General features: G+C 45.5%; 1 long non-coding RNA gene across 2 annotated transcripts in view; it reads right to left on the bottom strand.

Annotated features, from left to right (window-relative positions):
• Positions 1 to 221: 221 nt before the first annotated feature.
• Positions 222 to 25,307, bottom strand: part of LOC136790741 (uncharacterized) — a 34,820-nt gene continuing 9,734 nt past the window's right edge. The window contains exons 4-7 of one of the 2 annotated variants that reach the window (XR_010831237.1): positions 25,030 to 25,102; positions 15,663 to 15,789; positions 3,701 to 3,845; positions 222 to 453 (exon numbers count right to left, since the gene is read on the bottom strand). This is a non-coding gene — a long non-coding RNA (uncharacterized lncRNA). Of the gene's footprint in view, positions 454 to 1,744; positions 2,175 to 3,700; positions 3,846 to 15,662; positions 15,790 to 25,029; positions 25,103 to 25,307 lie in introns of those variants that run through there. The other variant, XR_010831238.1, reaches the window with a different exon arrangement.

Below are 25,307 nucleotides of genomic sequence, written 5' to 3'. Positions count from 1 at the left end.
ATGTGCTGCCTGATCGTGTCTCTTCTCGGTGCAGCTGCTCAGCATGAGGTGTAGCAGCACTGACACAGGACCAGCAGAGGACATTTTTAGCTGACAAAGCAGGGTGGAAGATGGGAACTTGCCTTTACATTGAGGAAACTGTTGATGGAAAATGAATTTGCTTTTTTTTCTTCGATGCAACTGCAGGGCAGTGAGTTTGGGGAAGCGCTGCTCCGGTCCTTGCAGCAGGGACAAACAGTGGCAGGACAAACCACAAGTCTTATACACTTGTACAGCTGCACTCACAGTTACCACCTCGTTTCTCCACTCAGTCCACTGGTGTAGTAGGAAATGGCTCCTTCCACGTGAAAAGTTGCAGAATGTTTTTGCTGATCCCAAAGCACGATGTCAAGAAATCTGCTGGGCTCGCTGACAAGTCTGCCCCATGGCTGGGTACCCCAAAACATCTGGACGCTGAGACAAGAAAACATACCTTGGAGCAGGGGACACTGAAACAGCAGCCTAGGGGTAGGGCCAGCCCAGTGACACCCTGCAGCTGTTAGGCAAATTTGGATGGGAAAGAAATAGGGATGAGCAGAAGCACCATTTTATTTAATCCCACAGTCCTCCCTGCTGGACAGCACTGGAGAAAATAACAGCAAACATCCTGGTATTACCATACAAATCTGTGGTGCCTTGAATAACACAAGCAGAGCTGGTCTTACATGCCAAAAAATTAAAGCAGAGCTGGAGAAGGTATAAACAGCAGCAAGAATAATTAGAGAAGTAAAACGGCTTCTGTGTAGAGAGATTTAAACAGAAAAGGGCTTCAGTCTGGAAAGTACGGTACAGTAGAGATCTATAAAATTGTGAGCTGCATGGAGAAGAAAGAGTGTAGGGAATGACAGATCATCAATTTCAAATGCAAAAACTCAAGGCCACCAAATGACGCCAAAAAGCACTAAGTTCAAGAAGAGACCAAAAGAGGTGCTTCTTCATGAGATGCATGGCTGAGCTACAGGATGCTACGGATGTCAAAACCTTTGTGGGAATTCGAGAAATTAATGGGAGAAAAATCCTTCCCGGATTAGGAAAGACAGGAGCATTACCTGTGGCTCTAGAAATCCCTCAGCTGCTGACCAGCAAACACAAAGGATCATCATGCTCTGCCCAAGCACCCTGGCTGTGCCAGTCTGACCAGGACAGTCAGCCTGATCCCATAAGGGATGTTTCCCTGCCACCACACTGAGCAGCATTCGACTCTCCACATATGCCCAAGCCTCAGCTCACGTGAAAAGCAACTACTTGCCGGTAGACAGCAGTGAAAAGTCACCGTCTTGCTACACTCAAGGCTTTTGCATTCGTGTGTGGCACAGCAAAGCCCAGCTAATGGGCACGGACACAGCAATGCCAAGGTATCAGCATGCATTACATGTGTGTTACATGGCATACATTGCTGCACGACAATCCTCCCACCCCCAGAAAATAAACAACAGACCTACAGCTCTAGTTCAAAGAAAAGACCTAGCCTATCATTACTGGTACACCTCAGCTCATTTGCAGACACTTCTCATTGCAGTGCAGCCCTCAGCACAGGGCATGCATCTGATGTGGGACCTGCTGTCTGACATAGTGATGCAGAGAGGGAAGGGGAAAAAAAACAATGCCTTCTCGTAAGTGCCACCAGCTAGTAGCTGGAAACAGACTAGGAGCAGCAGCTCCTCTCCAGCAGTCCCACGTGTAGAGCACAACAAAGAAATGAGGAGCAGGAGGAGGGCAGAAGGGGTGGTACAGGCAACTGCTTCTCTTCTGCATACCCAGAGCACAACCCCTAAGTTATGAATTATTTCAGAGTCAAGACAAGACAAAATGGCTTTAAACTCATGTGTCTATTTAGTCTTCTCCATACCAGTGAACCTAACTTGAAAAACTCACAGCAACGTACTACAACCCAAACATCACCCTTCGGCTGCTGGCAGTGCTGACAGTACCTGCTCGGTACGATGCTGCTGGCTCCACTCTGCTGCAGCCTCGTCACTGCTCACCTTGAGGACGAGCCGGACTCAAATCCAAAAGGCTCCACCACTGAGCACCACAGAGGTCCTCGCTGTGTGGGACACCAGCAGAGTGGTGTGAGGTGCCAGATGGATCTCTCCTTTTATCATGTACGGGGAGGAAGAGCAGAAAGGACCCCTCTGCAACAGCAAACCAGCAGCGGTCAGGTAGCACAGGTCTGGCTTTGCAGAGCCAAACTCCAGCACGGGGCTGGCCAGGAAGCAGAGCAACAAGTCAGGACTTCCCCCTTCCCTATACAATGAAGCAGCTGCCAAAAAATTAATCTGTGCTTGGTTTTGCCTTCCTTGACCAAATGCTGTGCTGCCATACTGCACAGAACTCAAGTCAGCAGGGCAGGTTTGATCTTTGCCAATACCATGACAGGTTTGATTTATTCCCAGCTATAATACACACTCAGACCGTGGCTTCTGGCAGCTTGCTTTACTTCCAGATCAATGGGAAATTATTATTGCAGAGAAGCAGACCTGGGGAGCGGATCTCCTTTGCTCTCAGGCACAGGAAGCCCACATTACTTACACGTGGACAACTCTCTCCAGGCTGTATGAGGAGCAAAAGGGCCGAGTTTCACAACTTTCTTTCTTTCTCCCATGCATTACCAAGAGCCTTTCTGGAGCCATTTTACACACCTGTGGCCTGAGAGCCCCTTTAGATGACCCACAGTATGCACAGCTTAGGGAAATTTCTGCAAACGATTGCAAGAGAATGAAGAGCTACCCAAAACTGGCTCCTCAGGGGGTTATCTCAAGTGGATGGACTGTAATAACAAGGGTATAATTGAAACCACCTGCATTTTCTGTCTCCTTGTGGGCTCCAAAGTTTAAGAGAGAAAAAGACTGGGAAGCAAAGATGTAGAAAAATGTGTATTTCCACATTTTGGGAGACTCCTGTAATTCCAGCATTTCATTTCAATTCAGACGGAAGTGGTGAACGTTCAAGTTTGGAATACAGTATGACCAAAAAGTCTCAAATGTTTTATTTGGGGCTAACTGAAACACTTAATCCACCTTCAAAATGTTTATCTCCCAGCAAACTAAAACAAAAAAAAAAATGTAAAAGGAAATCTCTGAACAGAAGAGGAGCTCCTAAACTAACCAGCACTAAAAATCAAGATTTTACTCACTAGAAATCTATTCTGGAGGAAGATTGTTTGTGAACAGATATGTGAAAAAATAAGCTTCTCAGACAGCTTCTTTGAGAATCAATTTTAGATAAATATTATGAAACCACAAGTAGCATGATAAACATGCTCGCTACGTTTCTTCGCCCAGCTATAGCTGGGAAACCAAGCAATAAATACTATTTATTTATTTTAATAGTATGCTTAGCGAAAGTATTACCAATATTTCCCAAGCTTAAAATCATCCACGAATGTATTTTACCATGAGGCTCAACATTTTCATAGTAATTTACAACTTTAAAAGGGTAAACTCTATTACTCTCTATCAAGCCAACAACTGGGGAAGTGCGGAGCGTTACCGTATGAAGTATGACAAAATTTATTGCTGCAGTCATTAGTACGTATCGATTTTGTTTATAACAACCCAAGGGGAATACTAAACCGATTACGCCTGTGCTGTGCTCGCTCTCGCTCTCTGACAGGAAGCAGACACAGCAAGGCCAGTTCGCAAATCCCCCTCCTGCTCACCTTCCTCCAAGGATGGCTTCTTGCAAGAGGTCGGTGTTGCTTCTTCACTAAGGGCTTCGGGCTTTGCTCCATTGTGTGGCTCCATGCACTGCTTGATTTTTAAGACTGCAGCTCGTAGACCACAAGGACAGCCACACGTAGCGACCTGTTATCAGTAAACATGTTATTAAATATATCAACCCCTTGCTAAGCATGATTTAAATCAGGTTTGGGGGCTTTTTGCAACGTTAGATGCCCACACCCAGCCTTGAATCACAGGTACTAACAACAGTAGGACCGGCTGAGGACTTCTCTTAAGATCACTGAACTATTTCTGAAAGATACGAGGAAAAAGACTTTTACTCTGGAAAATCTGCAGACAAATGTGGTTTCTTGCTTTGACTTGTGTGGTGAAGCTGCATTATAGGCAGATGCTGATTACATTTTTAACTGATCAAAGATGTGGCTTTTCATACTTGTGTAAGAAAACTAAGTATGAAATTCGATTTAAAGAATCAGAGAGTTTCATTTCAATATTTAATTGAAAAATATTTAATTATTTTCCCTCTGCAATTAGGACAAAAGAGGTGCTGAAATAGAATTTCCCACATTCATATGATTTTGAACATCAGGGGTAGCTCAGAAATTTCCCCTAATTAACCTGAAAAGACTGACATAGTCATTTCATTCCATTCTTCCTACCATTTTTATTTAAAAGGTATTTCTTTAATTGAAGAGAAAAAGCAATTTCTGTCTTAATGACATGAGTCCAGGGAACGGGGAACTTTGTGAAAAAAAAAAAAAACTGCTGAATTAACATGCAGGAAAAGGGAAATTACCGAGCTTGCGACTGCAGGGCTGGCTTAGGAATCACATTCCAACAGACCAACCCAGCGGTGGGAGGCAGTGGATGTGCTTCTCAGACTTTGGAGCTGCAAAAAAGTTACTTTTATGTTCACGTTTTGTTTTTTTCTGCCCCACGATGCGTGGGCAGCAGCCCAACTCACAGGTACTTACCTTGTTACTCAACAACAGGCACGATGAACCAAATCCCACAAGCAGCCCAGAACGCCACTTTGGGCAACTGATGTCACTCCTCTCTGCTCAGAAAACGGCAACCTAAAATCAGGTCACCTGTTGCTCAGAAGGTCCTCGTTTTCCATCTGTCTTCCCAGTTTTGTGGGTTTCCTTTTTTTTTTTTTTTTTTTTTTTTCAGGGCAGGGGGTTGTGTGTATGCCTGTGCTACATTTGTTTGTGTTTTTCCCCCTCATTTGCTGTCGTTCTCCCCTTACAGACAGCAGCTGGCTGCTGGACACTCAAAATCCCTCCTGAAGTCACTAACTAATGCCACCACTTACTGCTTTCCACCTGCAGTCCCATCATCGCTAATTACAGCTCCCATAAATTAGTTCACTGGTGACATCTCGATGAAGCCATTTACAAATTGCTGTAATGCCGGGCAGCCCAGCTTCCCGATACGGGTAATGACGACCTGTAAACACCGGCAGACTGCACGGGACGGATGCTGTGGCAAATTCCCCACTGTTACTGCCCAGCAAGCGGCCAGGACAGCAGAGTTTTTTAATTGTATCCTTTGCACATAGGATTTTCCTGGGCTGATCGAAGCAGACGGCATCTACTTTGATTGCCGGTGCTCCCCACATTCACTACAAGTTGAGGCAAAGGGGGAAAAGCATCCTGGAAGTGGAGACCTTCAGTTCCTTGCTGGAGGAAGCATTCAACCAGGCTGCACATATGCAGGGAAAATGGGGGCTTGCCAGCCTTGCTTACACACAGCACTCCCTTACAACACCAAGATGCCTTGAAGGGTAAAAGCTGTAGCTGGAAAGCAGAGCAGGCAGAGGAGAAGTGTATTTGTGGCCTCTCTGTAAGATATGGGATGGGATCTGATGCCTTTAGAGGCCTCAGTCACCCCAAGCCTTCCCAAGCAGCCATCGAGGTGCAAGAGGAGGTTCGTGCTGCCGAACTGCACCCAGATACACCTCAAAATGATCCTCTCAGTGGAGGTCCCTGCACTTTGTCGGCAGTTTGTCAGGGGTTATTCCACCAGGTTTGCTGCCGGGTTGGTGCCCTGGGTTGCCTCATTACATATGGAGCTTCCCAGAAAACAAACCACACTGTGAGTCTAGCAGAGCGTGCTGAATTAGTGTGTGTATTCTGCTGCTGGAGCATCTGTTTGTCAGAGCAAAAATAAAAGTTATTTATTAGCAAAAAGTGACGTTTACATATTCATACAGACGAAATGATTTAATTCAAACTCTGTTGTATGCATACACATACCTATATCAAAGATTCTCCAAAACATGCATATGCATTCTTTTTTATTTTAAAGGCATGCATAAAAGTTTTCTAACCATGCTTTGAACTTATTTCAAAGTTATATTTCCCTGACACAGTTATATTTCACCAACCACTTGCGGAGTTTGGTAACCGTAGCTCCAGCCTCAGCAATGCCCCAGGCTGCCTCAGGCTCTGCTGGGCCGTGCTGCAGAAATGCAGACCTGCACTGCCAGCAGTAGGGCGCTGGGGTGGCGGCCGGGAATCCCTTATGGCTGCAGGAGCCTCCGGGACCATGTTCCCAGCCAGCTGACCCATCTGAAATGAAATCACCGCTCGTGCTGCAGGACTGGCAATCAAGGAACAGAGAGCTGCCATTTTTCCCTGCGAGCCAGAGTTAATTTGGTAACAATTTGCTGCTTCAAACCTACACTCTGTGACCCAAAGCATCAAAACAGAATAATCACTAGGTAGTCATCCTGGAAACACCCACACCACAGACCTTCAGTGACAGCATGGGAGAAAGAGCAAGATTAAAAAAAAAAAACAACACATAGTTTTTTAAAAGAAAAACAACAGCAAGTCCAAACTATTAGTTTTCCCATGGGTACTACTGTAAGGGTCTAAAGAACGGGGCTATTTGAAAACAAACATCCCAAGTGCATCGATTGTTTCTTGCTTGCTGAAAATCCCAACTTAGGGCTCCCATTGATTTATGTCACGTTTAAAAGCCTGGTTCTTTTGAGTTATTCCATCACACTTTGAGCCGAGCAATTAATTCTTGTTTTTTTAATAACCTACTAGTGCATAGGAAGTTTCTGGAGCTATATACAGCACTACAGAAATGAGTCTCTTAGATGATGAGCACCCCTATTCCCATGTATTTCAGAGGTTGACCTGCTCTGATATGGGCGGCCTTTCCAGCACAAGGACATGTACACGGGACATGTCTGGAACATTTTGTCACCCTGGTGGCATCTGGATGCCTAGCGTGAGGAGCCTGTCAGCAGGTAGGAGGCACATCCTATTCACCTGCCATGTAAGCACTTTGTATGTGGAGGTAACCCAGAGAAAAACAGGTTAGTTTTTAGCAGGCAGCCTTTCCCCAAGGCCATTTACCATGCTCCAGGTGCCTAGTTAACAGCAACACAGCAAGAAACCAAACCGCCAGTCACCAATCCACCAGCACAAAGACCTCACCAGTCACCCAGGACTGCTTGAGTCACAATTTCGTGCTCAGAGGTAAAGCCGAAAGCCATGGTGGCATGCAGACAGAGCTGATGCCCCAGCACCTCTTCCACCTGACACTGCGATTTTACAGCCCCTGCACACAGCACTGGGCTGAGAAGCCTGAAGTAGCCCCAGGCTGAAGTCTTACAAACCAGCCCCCAAGCCAAAAAGCACAAAACTGACCTTTTTAACTGTGACTTCAAGGCAATGATACGATTTAAGACAGGCAATGTATATGGTGTTAAAATCTCAGGACTGGCAGTGGTTCTTCAGACCGTGATTTCCATGTTGTCCTCCTAAGTATCTAAAAAACCTCCAGCATTCCCCCAGTAGGGAAGCTTTTTAAAAAATAAAAAAATATTATCTTTTTTTTTAAGAGTTCATCAAGGTTTCTCTTAAATTTCCCTTTTCATTTCCATTTTTTAAGCTTTCATTTGCAGCCACAGTATCTAGAAATGAGTATTTCATTTATTTGCTTACTTTGCGTGCTGTACAAGTACAGGGAACCCTGCAGCTGCAGGACTCCAGCAGACCTTCGGGAAAGCAGCAAATGCCGTGAGACTGAGAGCTGGTAACACGGCAGATCTGTCACAGTGCTAACAGATTTCCCCCCGTGACTGAAATGAAATTCATGAAGTTACACGAAGGATGAATTTCTACTCATCGTGTTTTAATCTGTTCGTTAGAAATAAGCCTACAGATTTAGCTCTCGGGAGACACACGGCCATGTCTTTGGGCAGGACTGCTGCTCTTTTCCTCATGCTTTAGGAGCGAGGAAGCCCCTTGAGCTCAGTACAGCTACAGCCATTAGGGAGCAGGACAGTGCTGCTTGATTTGTCCTGATTTGGGTCGTAACCTCGAGCATTGCTGGGGATCATGAGGGATTACCTCTGGGGAGTTTGGGTTGTCTCCAGCACCACAGACGCCCGTGCTGGAGACAACCCCACGTACCTCCAGGAGCAGAGTGAAACCTGCTCCCGAGCCTCGATCCTCCACCAGAAAGCCCCCATCTCTGCTTCCAGCACTGGAAAATGCATCTCTTCACCTCGACGTGTCACCTAGGACATGGGTATGCAACCCCTCTGGCAACTGCATGAAAAAGGCATGACAACTACTGCAGCCTTCCTCCCAGTTACACCAAACACATTCCTACTTGCTTGCCCTTTGGGGTTCAGATTTTCATGCTGTGAAGGTTGAAAGAGGGTGGCCTACTGTGTGGGTGAGGAGGAAGCCTTTTGCAAAGACGAGCAAAGTCTGGCAGCAAAGCTTCCTTTGAATTATGCTGACATACTTCTCAGACTTTTGTTCCCCCATTCAGTTGATGTCTTGCTAACGGTCCCCCATTCTCTTTCACATCTTCTTCTCCAACCATGATGTTTAAATCTCAGCCATAGCGATGCCGGCGCTGGTCAAAAGTGGATGGCAAGGAGGGGGAGAGTGAGCAAGAGTGAGCACCCGAGCAAAACTTGTCACCCGTTTTTGTCCAGCACCAGTAAGTTTCTCCAGCTCTTGCAGCTCCTTTCGGTTTGCCACCACCACGTGTCACAGCTTCCAACGGAGCACAGCGCAACCACAGCTGGGCTTTGCCGTCACCCAAAGGACAAAGCCTGGCGCCGCCTGGGGAGGCTGCACGTGGCTTTGGGTCCCTCCAGCCACAACCACGTCCGATTTGCAGCAAAGGCTTTGGCTTTTCCACCCATGTGTATCCTTTTACTTCCTAGGCTCACGGCCAGGTTTTTTGGGTGTAGGTGGCAAGGACAATCTCTCCTCTAGACCAGTCTAAGAACAAGTCAGAGGCAAACCTGGAGATTTACCAGTTGCAACACTTTTCCAGGGACATTTGTGCTTGTGCCCCCACTGGCAGAGAGATCACCACAGGCTTGCTGCTTCTTATTTGTAAGGAGGCCAGCACTGCTTTTCTTTTGCATCTGTTTTGGGGGGATTGGAGTACAGCCTGACTTACTGCCTTACTCTAAATTCCAGGACTGTGGAATAAAAATCTTTTGCTGTTAGTCAACCAAAGCTGTCTTTTCTCTCTCTATATTGATTACTCCTGAATAATCAATCGACATTTGGCACAGTCTTATTTATAATAATTCAAGTCAGCAGCAACATAATTTAGAAACTGGCTACTAGGCATGTGTTGGTAATGAATCGAATCCATGGATAATTCAAATTCATAGACTAAAAAATTACATTTAAATAATGTTAAGGTTGTGACAACCTGACAAAAGACTGCAAATTCAACGTGAAAACTTTGCTTCCCTCTGCGGCTGGGAGGAAAGCCTGGAGAACACCGGAGAAGGGACCGGCATTTGCTGCCTCACCTGCGACCACACACCACCTTTCAGTCCCTACCTGGATGACACCACCTCTGTGCCGAGCTGAACTGCAGCCCTCCTCCTTGGCAGCCACTTCTAGCGGCGTCCTTTCATCCCGTAGCAGGGAGCGTATTTGTATTTTCACACAACAGATTGCTCAGCCTGGTACCAAGCCAAAGGAGTGGGGCGCACAAACCTCCCCTGGTTTTGTGGGTTACTGAGCTGCTGGTGTGTTCAGCCAGTTGTTGCACAGAAATGGGAGGAAACCAAACCCCTGAAGCTCCCACTGATACCCAGCTGCTGTCACAACCCTCAAAACGCTCCTTTTACTGCAAACAGAGCCTGAACCTAGCTTGGAAGTTTATCCTTAAGCCTGCAACAGGAGACACCTGCAATTTGTAGGTAACCTCACGCTGAGCAAACTAATGGCTCCTTAAACAGCTGGCTTAGGCTGCTCATTATCCCATAGGATTTAAAAGCCACAGAAGCCCATCCAGATGGATGCACATACCCACAGCCAGCCCCAGAAGCACAGGTATTCCCCAGAAGCTGGCACTGCCCGTGACCACCAGCCCCTGGCACTCCCCCATCACATTCCCGAGATGGGTTTGTGCTTTCGAATTGCCGCGGTGTGGGACAAATTATTTCTGTTTACTCTGAAAGCATTCCAACAAATTATTATTTCTCCAAGTGGAAACCACGGGGAGTGCTAGTGATTGACTGCAGCACTTTTTTTTTTTTTTTTTAATGGGATTAAATAGCTAATAGCTCATTAAAGCCATCATGTGGCCAGGCCAAAGTGGCAGAGCAGCCCGGTTGGGCAGAAGCCCTCACCCCAAAAAACAGCACCCAGGACTCACCACTTGTACTCTGAAGACGCAGCTGATACCGCATTATTGGCACCTGAGGTCTCAGAAGCTGTGGAAGTAGAGGTTCACTTCAGCCAGAAACGTGAAAGATCAGTGCTTCCTCAATATTTTCAGCCACAGACTTAGGGCTAAATGTGAATCCTCTGCCCTTCCCATGTTAATGGGACCGACACTTGGGTTTTGGATCCACAGCACCATCATCTCCCTAAGTGCCTTATTAACACTGAACTATCCAGATGAACACGTTAATGAATGATCAGACACCTTAGAGATTCAGCAGTAGGCTGATATAAAGCAGCCTTTCATGATAACTGACCTTACATCTATATTGCCACCAAAAAATAAAATTAAATTAAAAAATAAAATAAATAAATAAATAAAGCAGAGAAAGCTTATGGCTGTGTGCTGGATTGCAAGCAGTATGGTTTTTGCAGTAGAATTTCAATTATGGGAAAACGCACTGTCAAGCCCTCATTCAAACCCTTAATTACCAGCGCTTAACCACCACATACCATTGAAGGAAACTATAATTCACTTTGAAAAAGACCTGGTTTATACCTATAATTAAACTAATCATAATTAATTCCAACAGCTACTGGTATAACTATTGAAGTATTAAAGAAATGCATTGTCAGGGATTGCTTATAGCATTGCTGTGCTGGAAAACAAGCGTGCTGCTTGGAGCACCGGAGCCCAAGCATCCATGCTGCCACGGTTGCACTTTGGGTGCCAGGTCATGTGTTTAGCAAAAGCCACTGAAGTTTCCACCTTCGTTTCAGCCTCACTTTTTCACGTGGCCTTCTCTCCAGCCTAAGCCATGTCCAGATCTTGGACTTTTACTGGCTCTAAGATCTCTAACATGTCTAAGATCCAACCTTTCTCCTCTACCTGGCAAGTTCATCATTTACACTTTTCCTGGAGCTGCCCCGCATGCCTTTTGCCAACTCACCCCATCGCCAAGGCTCTGCTTTCCAACCCGTTGTTCCAAGTACACCGCTTCCCCTGCAGCTGGACCCCTAATCCCACACAGAAGAGCCTTTCCCCTGCCCATACGGCCCTTCACCCACTACTGCAGCACAGCTTCGCTCCCTGACAGCAGAAAATATTAACTTTCCCTCCGCCTACCGCTGCCTTAGTGCCTCTGCTGCAATTTTCTGCATGTTCTTGCCATCCCCTCTGCAGTCTCTGAGCGACACGGGGAAGGCTAAGTGCGAGGAACACCCAGCCGGGAAGAAAGCTCTCAGGGAGCAGCAATCAGGGCCGGGGGATTGTAATCAGGAAAGAGAGGGTGGAGAGAAGTTGCAGTTTCTTCTCTTTCTTTAAACAAAATGACAGGCAGACTGAAGGGAAGGGAAATACTCCCCTACAAATTCTGGGTTATAGCGGCGGTGTGGTGCTCTACCAGATTATAGCGTTTTATTGCAGAGCACTGTTAAACGGCAGGAGGCTTTTCAAGCATCAGTGTCAAATATTGTGTAATCTGCTAAGTAATAAACTATTAAAAGAACACGGAGAACATCATCTTTCTGACTTGCACAGTTTGCTTACTGGCTTCTACACTTGTCTGCTTTTTAATTTCACCGCCAGAACACATCCAGCTGCTTTTATTCCTTCCTTTCACAGGGCTGGCTGGGTTTTGTTTTGTGTGTGAAAGGCAGCTCCTTTCAAGTGTACGGGTTCATATTCTTCAGCAGCCTTCAGACAAATCCGAGTCTTCGGGGCTTTTAGCACATCATCGGCCAGCAGAGCTGACTACCTTTCTTCTCCTTCCTCTTAGCGCTGAGCAGTGCTCCTCTGGCTTTGTCCGCAGCGATGCCAAAATCTTATTTGTTCCCTCATGGTTTCCAGGTGCCCTCTCTGCTCCATGAACAGGCTCTCGGTGACAATATACGGGTCTGAATTTTTTAACAAGGTCAAAGAAAGGACATTCAGCACTTTAAGACCATCTCGCAGGGTAGACTTAAGCAAAGTGCTCTTGTTTGAAGATGTGATTATTCACTACTGTCAAATTAAGGACCTTCACTTGGTCGAGGCCTAAGCTGCCTGCACTGGGCTCTCCTGAGGAGCAGCTACAACTGGAAGTCCCTGGCAGAGCTCTCCTGTATCTCACCAGCAGAAGGGTTATCAGCATTGACAGAGACAACCAGGAGGAGAGAATTTGTCTGGTAATTTAAACGAGAAGTTATCCCAAATGTCCTGCTTGTTCCGATGTCACCACCTTGCTATTCCCGTAATCTTCTGCCCTCTTCCATCACTCACCTTGCCTATTCCTAAAACCACACATTTCAACAAAGTCTCTGCTGAAAAGACTGGGGGGATAATGACTTTTTTCCCCCAGCCTGGAACATTTTTGTTCCTTCTGCTGAGACAACCTGAAACCAAAAACTTGAGCACTCTGTCTTCAACATGTGATGGTTTTGATCATTGTTACAACTTGGGAGTACAATTCTAAAAATCTACTTCACCTCCAAAACTTTTACCCTCCAGAGAGTCCTGCTGTCCACACACACTGGGCTGCTCCTACTCACACATCCAGGGAAACAGGGAAAACAAGTCCTTTTTTGAAAGCGATCCTCCTAGAACACTTTCCTGAATGTTTTATGTCGCTGCTTCTTTTTCTATTGCATTTATTACTATCACATCTTGAACGGACCCTGCAAGCAAAGCCTCTTAAAACTTTTAAGTTGGTTATGAAAAATTCTCTTTGTAAACATATTTGTCTGTTTCTCCTGGTTTTCTGCGTGAACAGAAGCCTAACCTGACTCAAGACACCCTTCAGACACTTGCACTAACCAATAAGTGAACTGCGTGGGTAAAGAAAACAAATCTTTCACCACTTACCTGCTTTTTTTTCCCCCAAAGGCTTTGAAAGAGAGAAATTCAGTAGGAGGTAATATATCAAGATGAATGGCACAAGTTAGTGAGGTGTGAGGTCCGTGACTTCCCAGGGAGCTGCACACATGCAGGTGAGAGATTTCAGCTTACCCAATGGGGTCCTGTGCTAGAGAGAAAATTTCTTCGTAATCTTCACCAACAGCTCAGCAAGCCAGAGCTGATCTTACGCTGTTGATTTTAAAGCCAACCCTTTGGGAGAAAACCATGCGAACACGTGGGTGGTATCTAGCAGAGTGACAACTGCTTGACATCCCGCTGGGTGGGTAATGCCTGGCCCGTCAGTATGGGATCTCACAAGAAATCCAGCGATGCAGGTACCGAATCCAAAAGCCAGTGGCCGACCTGCTCCGCAATGTCACTTTGATCTCAAAAGTACTATTAACCTTCACCTGGAGTTTTTGTTAACATGGAGAATATTCACACGTACCCTTAAGAGCCGTAATGAGCTGATGGCAGTGATTAATTGTCTGCAGCAGTTCTGCAATAGATGAATGCATATGATATCTCATTTATCAGGAAAATAACCACTTCTTTAAAGTCCATGATCAATCAGGTGAAAAGACGCAGGATTTGTTGACAATGCCAGATGCACTTAAGATGAGAAGGTCTTTAGCTAGTGAGGAGACTGCTGTTTTAAAGAAATGATTTACTGAAAACACGACGCTTCCAGCTTCGTTCTGCCCCCCTTCTTGCTCTGAGCGAGTTCAGTACGCAACCTGATTATAATCAACACATCAGACACCAGATGTGAAAGGTAGGATTTTTGCCACAAACGGAAGAATCATTTGCTTATTCGCCATTTATTTTCCTCCCATTTATATGGAGGCTCCAGCAGCCAGCAAAAGCTGTGATGGCAAAAGTTTTGATGGCTTCTCTAATGTAGCTAGTCATATGAGGTGTCACACGAGAGTACCAAGGAGACCATGGCTCTGTTAGGTGGCAGAGCAGCCAGAAGCCTACAAAGTACCCCTGACTTCACACCCACAAAGACAACTGCTGCCCAATATCACCCCCAAAAAAATGGATTTTATTTTTTTTACCCTAGAACTGGTCTTGCCTTCCAAAATTGGAGTTTTTCACAATGTTTCTTCCTTGATGATTTGGTGAATAGAGTATTTTGCGCTTTGTTGTTTTTATTTTAAAGATGTTTTTTTCAGTGGTACATTTCAAAGGTAAAAATAGCTTTGAAGCACCTGCTCTGAAATGTCGCATTTATTTTGCTTTTTTAGACATGAGCTGAGACTGAGGCATGAGTTGATGGAGAGCAAAGGGCCTATCTTTTGCCACCTGAGTGAGCTCTGGGATCAAGGTTTCGCCTGCGTGACTCTTAAACTTGACATTTTATTGTGCCTTGCATCATTCCATGTAGGAAGAAACACCCTGGGCTCAGCAGGCCATTCCTCTTCTCCCTTCCTTGTTCACTGATCAAATATAGACAAAGTATTTTAAAACAGTCCAAACCCCAAGAAAAAAAAAAAGAAGAAAAGGAAAGTCTGCAGGTCCTGGGGGGAGAATTGGTGTGAGGGAGCAAACAGTTTAACTCCTGGCTAATCCAGCGCAAGGTGAAAAGACCTAATGAAGGAAAATGACTGCTCAGTGGTTCTCGGTAGAAAATGTTATGCTCCAAATGCTGACAAACCTTACAGGCAGAGTCTGTAAATAGCAGCAACCTGTGTGGTAACCTCGGTGTCACCTCCCTTCATCTCCTCCAGACAGGTGGGATGCCCTGCTCAGAGCAGCACTGGGGAAAGTTTATCTCCTGCCTTTCCCTCTGACCTTGGAAAGGCCATCTACCCTCAGCCAGCAGAGCTCTGAGGTGGGGATTCTTAATTGTACTCAGGAGCACTCCATTTTCGTATGAATGCAGAGGGATCTAGACACCAAACCGCCTTGCTGCTTACAGAAAGCTGAGTCCGAGGTACGCAAATGGCCTTGTTAAGAGTCAGATCCCTCACAGGTTTAGAATTGGGCAGCTGCCCAAGAAGCTACTTTTTCTGAGTTCATTATTTTTTTCAGGGAGTCCTTTGTTATTTGCTACAGGCTGCTGCTAATGCACAAAATGCCTTCGTGGGGGACAAGGTAGGGTCACCCAAAGGCTCGAGCCACCCTGGCAACTACCCACCACCACCACCACCCCCCCTTCCACCCAGAGCAGTCATCTGCTAGATGCCCTCAGTCAATCGATGCCATTTAGTATCTTTGTGCAAAAAACAACAGTGGAAAATACAGCTATTTTTGTGGTGGGTCAGTGTGGTGGATCAGTGGAGGGTGCAATCAGCGCCAGGATGGGTGGGGAGCTGGGGTGGACAGAGGGAAGAGGGTGATGACCTCTCTGTTGGGCACATGGTTTTATGAGACCAGCTCACTCACCTCACCAAACATTGCCCCTGGACTGTCAACGCCTTTGAATGGTTTCGTTCTTCTATCCACTCGTGTCAAGCATGACCCAAAGGGCCTCTTGATGGTTAGATTGCTCCTGGCTGGTGCCTCCACATACCTGGTGGTGCAAACAAGGATCACTCAGAGGAGGAACAGCTTGCTGCAGAGCCAAGGAAGGGCTCAAAATGGGTGTGGGTGTTTTGAAACCTCATCAATCCAGGGCATTTTATGACAGCGTAATTAGCACTAGAGGCTGAGAGGAGTGGCAAAATACATTTATCCCCAACAGAGGCAGATAAAACCTGTAATTCTCACCTGAATTATGGTTTTCAAAACCCTATCTAAGGAGACAGATGTTATGCCAGACCTCACTATTATAGATCACGTTTTTCTTGAAAATAACAAATAGCTAATTAGTTATGGGCACCTCCTACAAAGCAGACAATTTGTTGCAGGGAGATGATTTGATCATAAACAATTTCTTTGTTCTGAGGTTCGCCCTTCACCCCTCCGAGCGCACTTCCCAATACACGCTGAGTACAAATCACACCCAGAAAATACCAAAACCCTTTGATCCTTCTCAGGAGTGTACTACTGAGACGTGCTCCATGAAAGCCTACTGTGTATGGGGAAGAGGCACTGCCATCCACACCTGTATATCAGGGACAACCACCAAGGCTCATTTGCACTCTGGATGCACTCATCCCACCCCCCACCCCCCACCCCCAGGTTCCTCCATTCCTCCTCCCTGGCCCTGAACGCAGATTAGGGATCGGGTTTGGGTTGGGTTCAGGAGGAGCAATTTCAATAGTGAGGGTAGAAATGGCACATGCAGAGCCCAGTCGCTGCCAGGGAAGAGCAGGAACAAGCAACAGAGAGGCGCGAAGTAAGGACAATGAGGGTGTAAGTGGGATGGAGCAGGACTGGAGCAAGATTTTAGCCAGAGGAACGAAAACCCTGGACTTCTTCAGCATGGAGAAGAGAAAGCTCAGAGGGATATGAGCAAAGGTGGCAAGATCCTAAGATGAGGATAAACTCGGTTCAGTGCTGCCATTCACTGAGCTCAGTATATGGAGACTAGGGAGTACATGAGAACCTGCAGAAAGTGGTGCAGAATCTGTTTAAACCAGAGAACAAAGCAGGTCCCAAAAGGGATCTACCAAATTCACAAACAACCATAGTGGAATAACGCAGGGCGCAAGAACCATGTAGGAATGTGAACTTGCAGTGATACCACCTTAAATGTGCCACAGCTAGTGAAGCATCCCCATCCTCTTCCCCCGCAACACACACATGCACAACTTCATGGCTACCAGCAGTTAATGACAGATTTGTTAATTAACAGCATGAGGCAAAGCCAAGGTTGATGTTCTAATAAACAGGTCATTAACTTTGGTAATGACCAATTTGGGATGATGATTGCTCTTACAAACTGTATTCCATGGCTTATAAAAAGCAACAGTGCAGCTCTGAAATACAGCTGGCAGCCAAGGCTTCAGCAGAGCAGTTGGTCTGAAACACTGGCTGTTCCCTGGGAAGTTACCGTCCCCATTTTTCACCAGACACAATGTGTAACCTGGAATCAGAATAGATGTATTTCAAGCTACAGCAATTAAAATTCATACAGATGTAAAAATGAAATTGAAATCAAACAGCTTCAAGACAAGCGACCGTCTTCACCCAAGGCTGTTCGGAAAAGGCACGTGGCTTTCGTGAGCAACTTTCCCTGACACCTGCTTGCTGCTGCATTTAAATCAGTCTTTTCTCTGTATTTTTTTTATGAGACCAAAGGACATGCCTGCTCAAGAGACTGGGCTGCTCCAAGGAGAAAAGTCTTTGTCAGTAGCGTGTCATTGACATGGACTTGCTCCTTCGCTGCAGAGGCAGGCAGGGCAGTAAAATGTGCATGGACTTGGGTAAATAGTCAAACCACCTGAAACAGACACGGGCAAAAAGGGCTTTGAAACAATAACCCAATTTCCCATGGCACAGGAGAAGGGAAAGGCACCTGCGGTTTCAGTGTACTGCAAAGCAAGCCCCAGAAGAGACCTGTTCACAATGACTCGCTGCCAGTGACCTACAAAAATCTTTGGTATTGGGAACAGAAGGCTGAGAACACGCCGCGAGAAACTCCCCTGTTTGCAGGACCTGTGCCGTTTTCTGATGTTACTGGAATGAAAACCAGAAGCGAAGGGGACTAACAGTAATGTGTGTCACGAGCCAGAGGATCCATTAGGAACACTTTGGGGCCTTTTGGGGGATAATTAAACATCCTAAAGAACGGTCACTTAATATCACAGCACTTAGTAGTTACTAGAGAGTTAGTAACCAGATACCAGAGGGAAGAAATCACTCTTTCTATGGTTTATTATCAACTGGTTAGAAAAAAAAAAATAAAGTTTCCTACATTAGAAAGGTAGGTGAATGGGAACGGTAGTCTGGATTGGACCCTTGCAGAGAGGAGTTGCACAGACATGAACAGTATTAGGGGAGCAGAGGTCATGGAAGACACTTACACACAGTGAAGCCAAAGAACTTGAAAACATTTGGGGGAGTTAGTCCTGACAGTGGCTTAAAGTAGCCTGTGGATAAAGGGTCTGGATTTGTGGCATGGAGATAAGAGGTATATACACACGCACCTCTCAAGTTCTGCGACTAGTAGTGCTCCCTACAATAATGCTGTTAAAACATGGTGTTTTGAAAGGCTAGCGGAGAGCAAAGTTTTCCAAAAGTGATAAAACTGAGCAAAAGGCAAATCTGCCTCTGATATACTGAAATGGCATTTGCTTGTGGTGCGTGTTATAGACTAAAAGTTAAACTACTGTGCTTTTCCTGGGGAGATAGATATCATTTATTTTTCTTTCTCATACTCCCCTCTTGCATTTCAGCCCTGCTATGCAGTGTCTTCAAGGTGAAAGCTATTTTGGAAGAGGTTATATAAGTAAAACTTAGCAGGATCAGAACACCCACCATCAGGCAGGGATCTCTCAGGCTCCATGACGGACAGCTATGTAATCATGCACAAGCCCGGGAGCTGTGCCAGACGTCCTCCGGCAATTGCATCCTTGCACAGTCATTTGAGTGCACAAGGGCTGTTCCCTGCTAAGTACTCTCACGGGCTCTTTCTGCCTGAAAAGGAATGAAAAGACATGGGTAACTGCTGATTCCGTCTCCTCGCAGGGAGCTCGGTATCATGAAACACTACATAGGTAGCTATATGGATTTGGACCGAGGGACCAAAAGCATCCACAAAGCTTGTGAGGATCTCACTGCTTTTATACGTGAAGAATCAGGCCCAATGATGCTGCATCATTTTAACACAACAACTTGAAAAGACTGACTTTCAGGGAAATCCAATTGATTTTGCATCAAAATGTTCTTACTAACATCTTTCTTAAAATACATAAAATGGGCTGAAGAGACCCACGACACTGTAGAAATCCTGAGATTACTTAAGAACACCTTCCTTATTCTGATGAAAATCTTTTCTATTTTGGTAAATGTAACATCACTCTAGAAGTAAAAAATATTGACAAAATGACATGCATGAACATGATGACAAAGGCATTTTTTGTAAACAGAGCCCTTCCTAAATTTGCAACACAAAAAAACATGGGAGCAGACATAGACAAAGACTAAGTGGACAGAGACTGACTGTATCCATCCATCGATACAGCAGTGAAAACTCATTTTGGGTGCAGATGGGAATTTACCAACACAAGACAAACAATCACGTAAGACAGAGGAGAATGCTACTGAAAATAAAAGTGAGAGATGACAAAGCACCTGCTATTGCCTGATGTAGCAATCAGAGCCGACACGTTCCAATTGTCCATCCTAAAAAATGGGCTTTATCACTGAAGAAGGTCTCAATTCATTATTTCTTCATTGATGTTATGTCAAATATGCAGGTCACATCATCAGCCTGCTATCTAAGAGTGAGGAAAAGCTAGAGAACACGGTTAAGGACACAGAATGAATACAATTTACAGGGGTGATGGAATTATTTTTAAAAGCCACAACCAAGAAGAAATAAAATTTGGCAGGAAGAGAAACAGAGTGAGCACACACTCCCTCATTTTACTGTTAAGTTCCTGACTGTGTAAATTGGCCTAATATTTCAAAGTGACTGGCACGTTTAGGTCTTTTCATCTTTGTGGACTGAACTTGAGGGACTTATAAACAGGCCAAGCACTTTGTAAAATGCTCCAAGTTGAGGCTGAGGTAGCCGAAGCTGGCCGTTTCTGGAATAAAATAAGAGATGCAGTGTTTTTAACAGAGAGGTGGCTCTCCTTTGGAGCACACCTGCAGATGGTGATAGCGGCTTCACCCTCTTTTAGAGTGGATGGTGGCTTTTTTTGATGCACAGACCTTTCCGTTCTTTTGGCCGTTGATTTTGCTCCACAGGAATCCTTTCTTATCACCGAGTGAAAGACATAAATGAAGAAATTTAGTTTTATCAAGGCTAGAACAGGACCAGAATTTACTTACCCTGTAAGTGACAATGCTAAATGAAACAAGATGCATAATCCAGTATCTCGTACACCCCACAAAGCTCTCAGCAGTGGCTTCTCTCTTTTCATATGGAAATTTGTATCAATTTTGCTGGGAAGAGATCTAAACCAACTCCTGCCCCTGCTCTCATGACTCTCGCAATATTTGTTGTCTTCCTTAAAACACCAGCTCCTGGACTCACCTGATCACACAAGAATCCCAAATGCAATCAGTCCTCTGGGCTATGCAGAGAAGCTTGAAAATCAGCGCACTCAAAGGGAACAAAAGTCAGCAGAAAAAGAAACCACCTGACTTGGGGGGGGGGGGGGGGGGGGGTATGTACTTTTAAACCCTCAGATATACTCTGCCCTTGCCGCTACCCCCTGTCCGGGTTACGAGAAGAACTGTGGGGCAGTTTGCCCAGCAAGGGGACGGAGATGTGTGGAGGGGGCAGGCTGCATTGCCAGCCGATAGCAAGAGACCCTGGCTTCGCTTTATGCAGAAAGGGCTCATCCTGCAGTACAGAGAAACCTGCAGCCAAACGAACCACTTAGTCCAAAGACAGTGTCAGTGGGAGGAGAAGTTGCATTTACAGGCATTTCTTTGGAAGGGGAACAAAAATCTAGTTTCCACCCCATATTTAAGAAAGATACGTTTTGCTCAGCAATTAAGCTGGGGACAGGACCTGTGCTATTCACTCAGAGCCGTTCTTACCAAAGATAATGGGGAAGGAGCCAGCCCCACGAAACACAAGCAGTAAGTGCAGGGAGGGAGCAAGAACAAGCTCCTCGGCCAGCGATTTGCAGCTCAGACAGATGCACGGTACAGCATTTGGCTCCCAGATTGTATCTGTGGTCATTGGGAAGAATCACTTCGATGGCATCCAGGAGAATTGGGATTTTTAAAAAGGGAATTAATTTTAAAAGGATTCAATGACCTTTGCTAACTTCTGAAACCGAAAAAAAACTCATGTGGATTTTTATATTCAATGTGCATTAGTTGCTCATTCTCTCCAAGGTGATTTGCTGCTTTTTTTTTTTAATTTTATTTGCATAAAGCACAGTCTGCATGAAAAGGCAAACCAGCAGGCTCTGTGTGCGCTCATACAGAGTTTTGCTGTAATATTTTTGGTGGGTTTAGTGTTTGTTTTTTTTTTTTTCCTATTTGCAATCTCCCATCATTTCCGTTACATAGAAACAATTTATTTCCAAACGTAGCTGCACACAGTCCTCTCAGACCTGACCCGTTCCCCAGCTTCCCACTGCCGTTAAAGCCAAATCACATTTATATTTAACAGCTTAATTTCCCAAATTGGTTTTATCAGTGGCCCTGCTGCCCTGTGAAGACAGCACGGGAGGGGAGATGAGACCTGAACGGCGTGCCTGGCTGCATTGCTGACCTGCTGGCTGACACGGCACTGCCTCCCTGTGCCTCTTCTCCTCCAAGCTTCTGCTGATTGAAGATGCTAAAATCCCTCAGAGGAGGATCCACCTTTTGCTGAAGGGCACACGATGGAACTGCTTTGTGCTCGACAAGACAGGCAACAGCGGAGGAAGCTCAAGGTAGATGGGAGCCAACAAGCAGGATCCCAGCAGAAAATTGTACAAACCAGCAAAGTGAGGGCATCCTGCCTCAGATGTAGCATGCGTCAGTCCCTCGGCATGACAACTCTTCTCTTTTCATGTGAGGAACCTCAATCCATTTTTCCACGACTTGTCTGTGTGCAAAATACCCACATTATTTGTCCTTATTACGTCGAAAAGCATCACTAACTGCTCTCTGTTTTCAGCCCTGCAGCTTGCCTTTCCCCTAGCCTAGGCCTTGGACCAGATACATTAAGCCTGTGGAATATTTTTTTAAAGTCAGAAAAAACATAAAGAATTATCAGAAAAATAAACAAATTCAAATAGTGAAAGGGGATGTTTAATTTTTCTTTTCCTGTGAACAAACAGGCCGGGTTGTTTGTTTTTTTTTTTTTTTGTTTTTTTTTTTTTGCTTTCATTATTGTATAGAAATCTCACTTCTTTCTTCAAGGGGTCAAAATAGGAATCCATTCTGAGATTGAATTCAAGCAGGGAAGTGTAAAACAGTGGGGAAGATGTTCCTTGGTGAAGTAGCAATCACGATATGACATCACATGGGGTCCTGTGTGTAGGTAAAGAGATGGACCTGGATTTGAACCAGTCAGTGGCACACACAAACCACTTAGAGCCACACAGATGAATAAATACGTCTGTGCTTGAGAGGGATACACCCCATCACACCTATTCAGAGAAGTGCTAATAAGGTCTCAATTTCCAGGTTATGCTTGGATGTCAGTCTTGCATTGACATCTTGCATTCCCACGAAAGGGAAATATTTTAATTCCATCTGTGCCAGGATTCTGTCAGTTTTCAGACATCTCTATTTCTCCCTCTCACAAACCCTCTTAAAATTTGTCCCCTGGGAACACTGCTCAACTGCAAAGTGCCAACCAGGAACCAGAAAAGAAAAAACTGACTGAAAAACACGCAGACCTTCAAAGGCAGCACAGAATTACGCTGCTGGAAAGGAGATTATGGAACTGAAAGAAAAAAAAAAGAAAGAAAAGAAAAAGAAACCACCTGTGGCTTATCTGCACAGAAGAAATCACGGGTTTCATTCTGCCAGTCTTTGCTCACCCCGATCAGCAGCTAATTGCAGAGGTGCTGACGATCTCGGCGGTGCTACAGGGTGAGCTCTCAAAGATCAATAGCTGTCCTCGGCCTATCAAGCCAGCTGTGCCATTGCACACCGCGGAATTTCCGCTGCCCTTATTCTGCTATAGTTCCTGAGCTGTTAGGGCCCCTTTGGGAGCAGAGGAGGGAGCAAAGGCTTCTGCCTGCGGGATGAGGAGAAAATGGGATGGAAGCAAAGGCCAGAAGCAAATTGTGGGGCCCTTGCCTGAGTATAAGGAGCCAGGCAGCATGACCTTACAATATGATGTGCTGTCTGGACAGCTGCGAGCCTTGAACACTTGGGAAATTTAGGAGGTAGGAATGGACAGATTGGGGCAGCAGAGAGAGAGGGAGGTTGGTGTGTTTGGCAAAAGCCAGGACAGACAGACACAGCAGATGAGACATTGGTATGGCCACAGTAAGGCTACCACAGCTTGTACATGTCATACGATGTATGACAGGGCTGTCTGAAGGAGGGATCTGGGACATGGCTTTGCTTTTACAGCTTTCATATTGGAGGGGATTGGACAAAACCACCAGGGTTCACTTTGCCTTGGGAAAAAAAAAGAAAAGCCCCAAATACCACATTTTGCCAAAGCTGGAATTGCATCAGATGTCATCCACCTCAACAAACAATGATCCCTTTTTGGTGAAATTATCCGGGGGCAGGGCCACCTGCCTGCTCCAGAAATAGAAACAGAAAGCAAAGGGAATTAAAGAAGAATCTGTTTTGTTTAAAAAGGAGAAAGGACACTTTGACACAATCTCTTTTCTCAAAGGCATTCAAAAGTTTTGTCTCCATCCCAGAGACGTTCAAAAGCTGCACTGTTTGTCCTTCACTCTGCCCCATCTGCAGCTTTAATAGCATTTTTAATGCGTTCTTTACATAATTAATATTTACATTTCAGTAGCAGCTCCAACAGACACACAAGGCCCTATAGTGTTAGCGTGAAAAGGATCTGCTCCTCTCTAGTCAGACAGAAAGACTAAGACCAAGAGGAGGGGGACACAAACAGGTTACAGAAAGGATTTGCACCCAGTGATTCATCAGCTCAGAGCCAAACGTGTGAACGAAGCAGTTTTCCCTGACTTGAGTGGGGAGCTTTTGGGACTCCAAATCCAGCTGCCCAAGATCAAAGCTTTCCCCAAGGTCAAAGCTTTCCCCAAGTCCACTGAGGTTTCCCCAGCCTTTGCCAAGCCCAGCCTTATTTACACAGACCGGGAAGGTGGGCACAGTTCAGGTTTCAGCCATGACGTGGTTTTAGGCAGGTCACTGAACTTACCCTTGCCCTCCCAGCTAGGAATTACAAAAATGGACAATTATGGGAATCTTGGGACCCCAAAACCTACCGTTGACTGTCATGGGTGAAAACACGAGACAAACAGACAGGCACAGAGGGAATTTCAACTAACTTCAAAGATCCATGGTGCCAGCAGCGATGGATGTGCTACAGGAACCTCCTTTCATAGCCAAGGAACCCAAAGCAGCTGCCTTCAGGACATAATTCATCTCAACTATTTTGGACACCTAGGTTAAGGCAAGATCATCCAGGCACAAGCAGAAGGAGAGGTTAGAAAAGCATTTTCTAGGTGTATGTGTGGATGCAGATGTGGATATGGAACTTCTTTCACAACAGCACTTTTAATGGTGGATTTTTTATGTGATTAACACACAGTTGTCCACACAGCATCCTTACGCTTCTGGTGGTCTCTGCCCTTGGTGAGGTCTTATATAAAGGTACCGCCTCTGTCCATGTTGACTGCTGCCATGATAAAGCCACCGAAACCCTGTATGGCAGAGGGATGAATGTGGAAAGGCTGAAGGACTGCGCTTGTGTATTTTTTGTCAGGCAAGAGATGGTTGAGGGCCAAGCTTGGGTGATTGATAGAACAGGGTGAAGGCTGTATGCTTAATGGAAACGTTGAACCAAACATTACTTCTGCCAAGAGAAGTAATTGGCTGGTTCAATGGCAACGGAAATTTTAAGACATTGTGAATCGATACCTTACTAATTGTTCAATTAATTGCTGTCTGTCATCATTTTCCAAAGTACTTTCTGGAGTTTGCATCTTACAAAGGTTATCTAGCTGCCTTACTAGAAGCTAGATAACAACTTGCAGCCCACTTTCCAGCATTTTTAATTTCACAAATGAGGAAGCAAGCCTACCTTTGAATAAATGTACTCTCTCAGTTTCCAAGGGATGTTTGCTTTCCACAGGGTTTGAGTTTCACCTGATGACCTAAAAGAAGGGGTGAGAAACAAAATATCAGAGCCTGATCCCTGCGGGTGAAAAGGAAAAGCCACAGTGCTTTTGTGAATAGCATGGAGGGCAAACGAATCCCAAGCAATATAGGTCACAGGCAGGGCCACAGGGAATGTGGGACTGTGACCTTCATGGGAACGTCCCACCTTGTCGTCAGAAGAGAAGCAGAGACCAGCGCTCA

Source organism: Anser cygnoides, chromosome 4 (genome assembly GCF_040182565.1).
Source record: "Anser cygnoides isolate HZ-2024a breed goose chromosome 4, Taihu_goose_T2T_genome, whole genome shotgun sequence".
Classification (NCBI taxonomy): Eukaryota; Metazoa; Chordata; class Aves; order Anseriformes; family Anatidae; genus Anser; species Anser cygnoides.
Note: the sequence above shows the minus strand (reverse complement) of the source record. Positions and strands in the feature narration are given on the sequence as shown.